The sequence below is a fragment of the Mesoplodon densirostris genome, chromosome 9 (assembly GCF_025265405.1).
Source record: "Mesoplodon densirostris isolate mMesDen1 chromosome 9, mMesDen1 primary haplotype, whole genome shotgun sequence".
NCBI classification, from domain to species: domain Eukaryota; kingdom Metazoa; phylum Chordata; class Mammalia; order Artiodactyla; family Ziphiidae; genus Mesoplodon; species Mesoplodon densirostris.
The window spans coordinates 102,816,681-102,826,476 of record NC_082669.1 but is presented as its reverse complement, the minus strand read 5'-3'; the positions used below and the strand labels follow the sequence as shown (position 1 = coordinate 102,826,476).

Genomic DNA, 9,796 nt, shown 5'->3' with positions numbered 1-9,796 from the left:
GTGGGGAATATACTCAATAACAATATATTTGTATAGTGATAAATTATAACTAGACTTATGCTGGTGAACATTTTGAAATGTATAGAAATATCAAATCTCTATGTTGTGTAGCAGGAACTAACATAGTGTCATAGGTCAATTTTACTTCAAAAACAACCAACCAACCAAACTCATAGAAAAAGAGATCAGGTTTGATGTAACCGTATATGGGCTGGTGGGGACTGGGGGAATTGGGTGAAGGCAGTCAAAAGTTACAAACTCCCGGTTCTAGGATAAATAAGTACTAAGGATGTAATGTACAATATAATAAATATAATTAACACTGCTCTATATTATATATGAAAGTTGTTTAGAGAGTAAATTCTAAGAGTTCCCATCACAAGGAAAAATTTTTTTCTATTTCTTTGATTTTTTATCTCTATGAGATGATGGATGTTTACTAAACTTATTGTGATAAAAAAATTCACTTTGTATGTAAGTCAAATCATTATGCTCTATATCACAGAGCTGTATGTCAATTATATCTCAATAAAACTAAAATTAAAATTTAAAAAATAAAATGGCACAAATGCAAATTTTGAGGGAATTATTCTGGAGTATTTCCCAGCATGATAAAAGTTATGATCTCATGAATGCAGAGAGCTCAGAAAATCAGAGGCAGGATAAGTGTAACCAAAACATCGCTTGGGGATATTATAGTCACACTTCTGAAAACCAAAGAGAAAGTATTCTCAAATCTCAGAGAAAATAATTATACCCATTACCATCAGGGAGCGTTTCTTTCAGATGGGAAAAATATTTTGTTTAGTGTTTCTTGCAGTGCACCTACTGGCAATAAACACTTAATTTTGTTTGGTTCTATTTTTTTCTCTTACTGGATCCTTGGGATACAGTCCTTATCTGTTATTTCTCATTTGGACTTATTTCCCAGTAAATATAGGCAAATTCAGGCTCTCAGAAATTTCCTTTAATTGACCATTTATTCACCCTTTCTCTTTTCCAAGCTGTAGATTCAACTACTAATTTCGTGTAAGTTAATAAGGGATGTAAAAGCATCAGTCAGTCTACCGAGCTCCTGTGCTTTAGAGTAGGAGAGTTATCTGTAAGCCTTACTCATATGATTACTGCTTTCCATATTCACTGTTAAGTCTTGCCTCAGGGTGAACCACATGAGATTTAGAACAAGTATCCACCCTTCCTCCTTCTAAAATACAAAATGAAAACCCTGAACTGAAAATCAACAACTCTAAAAATGAAGTTGATAAATTGTATTTAATTAAATTTAAAAACTGTTGCTCTGTGAAAAGCACTGGTAAGCATATAAAAAGTCAATACACATACTGGAGACAATCTTTCCTCATATAGGAAAAATGACTTGATTCCAAAATATACAAGGAACACTTAAAGTCAAAACCCTAACAGACGGGGCCTCCCTGGTGGCGCAAGTGGTTGAGAGTCCGCCTGCCGATGCAGGGGATACGGGTTCGTGCCCCGGTCTGGGAGGATCCCATATGCCGCGGAGCGGCTGGGCCCGTGAGCCATGGCCGCTGAGCCTGCGCGTCCGGAGCCTGCGCGTCCGGAGCCTGTGCTCCGCAACGGGGGAGGCCGCAACAGTGAGAGGCCCGCATACCGAAAAAAAAAAAAAAAAAAAACCCTAACAGACATCTATTCAAAGAAGATAGACAGATGGCAAATAGGTATATGAAAAGATGCCACATATCTTTGTCATCAGGGAAATGCAAATTAAAACAACAATGAAATATCACTATATGCCTAGTAGAATGGCTAAATTCAGAATATTTACAACACCACACACTGATTTGGATGTGAATCAACAGGAACTTTCATATATTGCTGGGGGGAAGTCAGTTTCATTCATTGCAAAATGGTACAGCCACCTTGAAAGGCAGTTTGACAACTTCTTAAAAAAATAAACATACTCTAATCTATGATCTACCAATTGCACTACTAGGTATTTATCCAAAGGATCTGAAAACGTATGTCTACATGAAAACCTGTACAGAGATGTGTAAAGCAGTTAAATTAATAATTGCCTAAATTTGAAAGCACTCAAGTAGTCCATCAGTTGGTAAATGGATAAACTGTGGTGCATCAAGACGACAGAATCTTGTTTTGCACTAAAAAGAAATGAACTATCAAGCGTATAAAAAAAGACATAGGAGAAACTTAAATCCATAGGACTGAGTGAAGGGAGTCAATGTGAAAAAACTACATACTTTATAATTCTAACTATATGACATTCTGAAAAACCAAAACTATGGAGGCAATTAAGAGATCAGTGGTTGCCAGGGATTAGTAATGAGGGAGGAAGAAGAGGTGATTTTTTAGGGCAGTGAAACTACTCTGTATGATAGTATAATGGTGGATGCACATAATTATACACTCGTGCAAACATAGAGAATATACAACACCATGAGTGAAAACTTATGTAAGGTGTAGACTTCGGGTGATGATGATGTGTCAATGCAGGTGGATGAATGATAATGAAGGTGCCACTCTGTGGGGAGTTGGTGATAATGGGGGAGGTTTTGTATGTGTGGAGGCAGGGGGTATATTGGTTATCTCTGTACTTTCCACTTAATTTTGCTGTGAATCTAAAATTACTCTAAAAAATAAAGTTTATTACATAAAAATGGGCAAAAATGTAGAGATAACTCACCAAAAAAGATACAGGTGGCAAGGAAGCACTTGCAAACACACTCAACATCACATGTCATCAGGGAATTTTCTATTAAAACAAGAATGAGATACCACTGCACATCTATTAGAATTGTAAAAATTCAAACATCTCTGTATTACTGTAAAAACTTGGGTGCTTGCTATGTTTCTCAGTGGTCGAAACATGGAGTCCAAACTGCCACTGCCATTCCCATCAGGGCTCTGAGTCAGGCATGACGGAAAACAAGCTCGCAGGCTCCACCACCACCCGAAAAGCTAGAATGTAGTAGGCACGGTCTACCCTTCTCTTTCCCTCTTGAGAAAGAGCTGGGAGTTGGGAATTTTCTCCAGATCCTAACACAGTGGGTCAGGGAGGCGAGGTGGATATGGCAATAAAATGCCATAAATTTGCCTAAAAGCTTCACTCTATCTCTTCTTGGCTTTCTGTTAGTCTGGGGTGCTGCGAACTCCTATGTGGTTTCTGGTGTTCTCAGAAAGGCAATTTGATCTATATTATGTCATCTTCATGGAGGAAGTGGGGGCTTGGGGATTCCTATTCTCCCATCTTTGTGATGTTGCTCTTGGATAATTCTCATCCTTAAGTCATGTATTTTGTTGGAAAATTTTCTTGAGTTCTAGGGGAAAAATTCACTAAACCATAATTGTGCCTTGTGTCATATTGTTCTACTTTTCTGCAATACTCTGTGGAAAGCAGCCTTCACTTGAGCATCCCTTACACTGTAGACAAGGGTGTTCAGTAATGGGTTGAAGACAGTGTAAAACAGGAAAAGGATCTTCAGCTGCTCCTCTCGTTGACTATTGCCAGGGACCATATAAACCATCGTGGCGATGCCAAAGTAGAACCCAACCACACAGAGGTGGGAGGAGCAGGTGGAAAAGGCTTCCTTGCGGCCCTCCTTTGACTGGATCTTCAGGGTGGCCCAGAGGATGCGCACGTAGGAGACCAGCATCAGGGAAAGGGGCAGTTAAGATAAACACACCATCAGCAAAGAGGAAAATTTCATTGATCCAGGTTTCACCACAGGTCACTTTGAGGACAGATCAGACTTCACAGAAGTGGTTCACCTTCTGGGGCCCATAGAAGGGCAGCCTTAGAAAGAGACTTTCTTGTACTAGGGCCAGGGAAAATCTACGTGCCCAGAAAATGATGGCCAGGAACGTGCACGCTCTCCAGTTCATGACGACAGGGTACTGCAGGGAATGGCAGATCGCCACATACCTGTCATTGGACATCACCACCAAAGTCAGGTGCTCTACGGAAGCAAAAGCCAGATAGAAAACCATCTGCATAGTGCATGAGAAATAGGAGATAGTTTTTTTGTGTTTCACTAGGTTTTCCAGCATATTGGGTAAATTGCTGGAAGCATAGGATAGATCAGTGATGGCCAGATGAAAAAGGAAGTAGTACATGGGGGAGTGCAGTCTGGGGTCTAGGGAAATGAGTCCCAGGATCATGCCATTTGCCAGCAGGTTGAAGATATAAAATAGGAGAAGATAACGAAGAGGAACTATTCCATGTCTTCACTGAGCTGGAATCCCACCAGGATGAATTCTGTGACCCATGATTGGTTCCCCTCCATTCTTTTTTTTTTTTTAATAAATTTATTTATTTATTTATTTATGGCTGCGTTGGGTCTTCGTTGCTGCGCGCGGGCTTTTCTCTAGTTGCGGTGAGCGGGGGCTACTCATCATTGCGGTGCACAGGCTTCTCACTGTGGTGGCTTCTCTTGTTGCAGAGCACAGGCTCTAGGTGCACAGGCTTCAGTAGTTGTGGCTTGCGGGCTCTACAGTGCAGGCTCAGTGGTTGTGGCTCACAGGCTTAGTTGCTCCGCGGCATGTGGGATCTTCCCGGACCAAGGCTCAAACCCGTGTCCCCTGCATTGGCAGACACATTCTCAACCACTGCACCACCAGGGAAGCCCCCCCTCCATTCTTAATGACAGTCTGTAAAGGACTAAAGTGTGGTGGAAAGGTCAGAGCTGGATAACAATGAAAACTGGAGTTATTTATCTGAAGTGAATTCGGAGTAGGCTTCTATGCTTGTCCCTACTTCACTGAGTTTTTTCTTCAATATTTCTCTGCCTTTTTGTTTTTCTTACTTCTTAAAGTAATTCAAAATTTCAGATAAGTATCAGGAATTATAAACAATACTAGTATATACACTTTACCAATTTTTTTCATGTTTGCTTTATCATTTCTTTTTCTCTGTATATATTTTGTTAATTTTCTCTGGACCACATAAGAGTTAAGTGCAACCATAAGGCCAACTTATCCCTAAACTGTTTATTATTTCCAAGAACAAGGATATTCCCTACTTTATTTTCAGTATAATTACCAAAATCAGGAGATATTAACATGATTCACTATTCTAGGTATAGCATTTTCAGCCCCTCTAGCCCAAGATTGAAATCCAATAAAATAATAAAATATTTTACCTCCTCTACTCTGAAATAGTTATTCAGTCTTTCTTTCCTTAACACTGATATTTTTGACGGGGATTAGTTCTTGTTTTGTATAATGTCTCTCAATTGGGGTTTTCCATTGATTGTCCATGTTTTAAGTTCAGACTATAAATTTTTGGTAGCAAAAAATATATCCTTCTTAATCTTAAAGCCTCTCATGAATACAGAGATACTGTTAATTACTCTCAATATAGGTGATGCTAATGTGGATTACTTGGTTAAGATGGTGTGTCCAAGTTATCTCCATTATAGTTATTAATTCATAATTTTAAGTTCTTTCTTCCTGCTGGCTTAACAAATTATCCATACCCATCCTGTAGATTTCTCACTTCAACTTGGAATCAGTTATTTCACCAAAAATATTTGGTTCCTTACTGAAGAATCATATTTTCAAAGCAGTATCTGGATTTATTGGACGTAAAGTAATATTTTTATCAGGATTGTTGCCCAATTTCTAATATCCTCATTTAATAGAGAGCGTATATAATTTGGGAGAGTACCTAAGTTGTTAAGGGGATAATGGATTCTCAACTTCACTTGCTTAATCCTAATACACCTTTACTGACTTCTTTTGGAAAACACCACTAATACAACATTACCATTAAAGAAAATGATATCAATATTATATGGTAGATTTTTTTAGGCAAAAGTACATTTCGAATTCAAAATTATCTTGTTTATACTTTTTGTTTTTCTTTGTATTTAGATAATTATAGGCTCTTAGAAATTTTACACTTAATAAAGTTTCAATAGTCTGGTTCATTGTGTGAACAAAGTGGCATCTAGCTCATATGAGATTTTGACATCAAGTTTTCCTAAGTCTTAGAAAAACACAACATTCAATAAAAGGCTTAAGAGATAATACATATGTGAAATCTATGGCCAAGAGTGATCATTGCTAATAACTTGTACATATAGTTTTCCATTATTCACTCTACTTACATTTTCATATAATTAAAATTATATAAACATTATTCTTTCATTTAAATCATATTATGTACATTTTCCATGTCAAAATATTTCTATACAATATACTTTAAACATTCGCATACTATTTTATTGCATACAGATATTTTAACTGATTTAATACATTACCTTCTAACTAGGTTGTATGTACTGTAATGCCATTGATTAAATTTTATACATATATTTTTGTGTATCTTTTATTATTTTCTTGTCATATACTCCTAGACATGGAAGTTCTCAGTCAAATCTCCCTCTTTCTCTACCTATCATCTTTTTATCTATATCCACCACCACCACCATCTATGAAAAGCAAACAAGCCCAAAAAAATCAAAACATATAATCACTGCAAGAAACCATTAAATGGTAAAGGATTTCTAATTTAACAATCATGACTCTAATCTCAAGTTCACCTTTCCTATGAAGTTGTACCACTTCAACTTTTCTACTTTTACCATGTTGACTCTTACACTTTAATACAATTTAGTCAAACCTGGTATAAAATGCATTTCCTTAGGTTCATCCTCATCTCAGCTTCATAGCAAATACCAAGGAAGAACAAGAATAGTTCATGGAAAGTGCAACTTCATGAAGTCTAAGTATCATCTGACTACAAAAGATGTAGCTTCTTGTTTACTGGGTTAAATCTGTCCTCTTAGTCTACAAATAACCTTGAGCTATCTACTCTGATGACAAATGTATGATTAAAATCGTATTTGTCTGTGTTTCTTACTGCCCAGGATCCAAATGGTTCCAGGTGGAAATAACTATCCCAACACCCACTATTTAGCATTTCCCCCCTAGACATCTTTGTACATAATTTGATTGAATTAACCCTACCATACAAATGTCTCACATTGCTTCTAACCTATTGTTTCTTCTTAATTTCACTTTGGGGCTTGAAGAGATACTCCTGTTTCCTAGATGAATGACAAGAAGGAATGACTTGACATTTAAGACCTACACCATACATCACACAGAGATGTCTTTACCAGTATAGTCATCACAAGTTAAATAATATTTTAATATAATGAACACCATGGCTTTTAAATACAAAATATTGCAAACTGTGATGTGACTTTGATCACTCATGGCCAAAGCATGGTTTCTACAAAACTAACATATTCTCAGATGATATGACATAAATCTCTTAAGATAGGTGATACATATAGTTTTAATTCATACTTTTAGACTTATGGGAAGTATATTTTGGAAGTAATTAGTAATTTAAATATTCTGCAAATTATATATCCCTGTGAAGAATATCAGGTTTAGGCAAATGTAAATTTTGAAGCAGGCATATACTGAGCTGGAAAATGCATATGGGTCATTCAAAAGTACCCCTATGGCTACACACTATGCTTATTCACTAATCTCATTATATAAGCATGAAGGGGTGTCCCAGAGAGCAGTGAAGACATAAGGCTCCTCATCTGAGGGATTTTCTTGTATGCCTGTAATCAATTAGTGTATAAAGATGGCAGTCTTGCTTATTCCTCTCATCACTAAATGTCTAGGTGACAAGCAGTCTATTAAGAGGGTCTTTTTCTTTAAACATTTTGAGTTATGATTGGCATATAAAAGGCTGTACTTATGTAATGTATACAAGTTGATGACCTTGGAAATAAGTATTACCAATGAAACCATCACCATAATCTATGTTACAAACATATCCATTGCCTCCAAAAGTTTCCTACAACCAAGAGTATCTTTTTCTGTCCTAGGCAATTAGAGGAGATTACTATGAAGCATAGATTAATGTAACAGGCTTGGACAATTATGACAGTAAAAAGAGTCATAATCTCACTAGGAAGATCAATATAAAAAATCAAGATGACGTGGGGTTAATACCAACTGTCATTTATTTTTGTTTTGTTTTGTTTTGTTTTTTGTGGTATGCGGGTCTCTCACTGCTGTGGCCTCTCCCGTTGCGGAGCACAGGCTCCGGACGCGCAGGCCCAACAGCCTTGGCTCACGGGCCCAGCTGCTCCGTGGCATGTGGGATCTTCCCGGACCGGGGCACGAACCCGTGTCCCCTGCATCAGCAGGCGGACTCTCAACCACTGCGCCACCAGGGAAGCCCCTGTCATTTATTTTAAGTGAGATGACTTAAATGGTTGTAACAGCCTCATGAGTGGGTACTATGTCACGTACATGCTTTATGTCTCATATAATAACTTGTAGAGTTCTAGATGAAATAGGCACTCAACAAGTGTGAGCTAGTATGGGAGAAGAATTATGAGAAGGAATAATAAGAAAACTAATCTCCACATTTTGAAGTGGGAAGTTAAAATAAAGGGTTGAAAATTGAAGTATATGGTTTACAAACATTAAAGACTGAAATTTCATTTTCTGTTCCAATTAAGGTGTAACCAATACACCTTTCTAGCCACATGCAAACTTTATTTAAGACCATTCTAAAGAAAGCATGGATTAGGGAAGGGGAGAGGGGCAAGATAGGGGTAGGAAATTAATAGGTCCAAACTACTATGTGTAGAATAAATAAGCTACAAGGATATATTGTACAGAACAGGGAATACAGCCAATATTTTATAACTTTAAATGATGTATAATCTACAAAAATATTGAATCACTGTGTCGTACACCTGAAACTAATATAACATTGTGAATCAACTATACTTCAATAAAATAATTCAAAAAATAAATTTCAGTTTTTACTGACAACAAACTTGTGCATGTTGAAAATATTAAAATCTCTGTAGATAATCTATTTTACCAAATAAGCAAATTTCTAAAAATCTGGAACATGCATAACATTTTATGGAATGAATGAATATTTTGTAAAGATTATAGATCTCTCCAAATTAATCTATAGGTTCAATGAAATCTAAATCAGAAATTAAGGAAGTTTTTTTATGTGCAGAAATTGAATAATCTTATAAGTTTCATGAGAAATTACAAAATATCAAGAAGTCAAGTCAATGTTGAAGGAAAAGGACATATTCCATGAAATACTGAGACCTATAAAGTTACAGTGACTTTATACAGTCAGTCAATGTTGTAATGGGACAAAGATAAATAAACAGACTCGTGAAATAGCATGGTTAAACCAGAAATACAGACATGCACATGCCATCACCCCACAAGCACACTGGAACCAAGACAAAGGCACTAGTGTTTTCAATAATAATGCTGGATCAAAATTGGCTATCTGTGTGAAGAAACTAAAGCAAAACAGGTAGGTAATAGATCTAAGCATGAAAGATAAAAACAAGCTTTGTAGAATATTAAACAATGGCATATAGTTATGACCTTGGAGTTAGTGGAACTGAAACAGCATAAAAGATTTATAAAACTAAGAAGTAAACTGCTATTTATCTAGAGGCATAAATAAGAGAGTAAAAACACAATCCACAGAATAGAAGGAAATATATATAACATGTATAATAAATTCAAAGCTCATATTCAGGATATAAAAGAATTTCTACAACTCATTAATGAAAAGATAGATAATCTAATTTCAACTGGGCAAAATACTTGAACTTACATTTCACATGAAAAATCATCTAAATGACTCAGAGCACACTGAGATATTAAGAGATACTAAATTTCCTAGGTCACCAAAGAGATAAAAAGAAAACTCACAAGGAATGGCTAAAATTCACAAGTTTGAAACTACAAGGCCTTGGCAAGTGTAAAAACCAGGGAT

General features: G+C 36.5%; 1 pseudogene; it reads right to left on the bottom strand.

The window, feature by feature from the left end:
- Positions 1-3,353: 3,353 nt before the first annotated feature.
- LOC132496196 (olfactory receptor 2A2-like) lies at positions 3,354-4,280 on the bottom strand (annotated as a pseudogene).
- Positions 4,281-9,796: the final 5,516 nt, after the last annotated feature.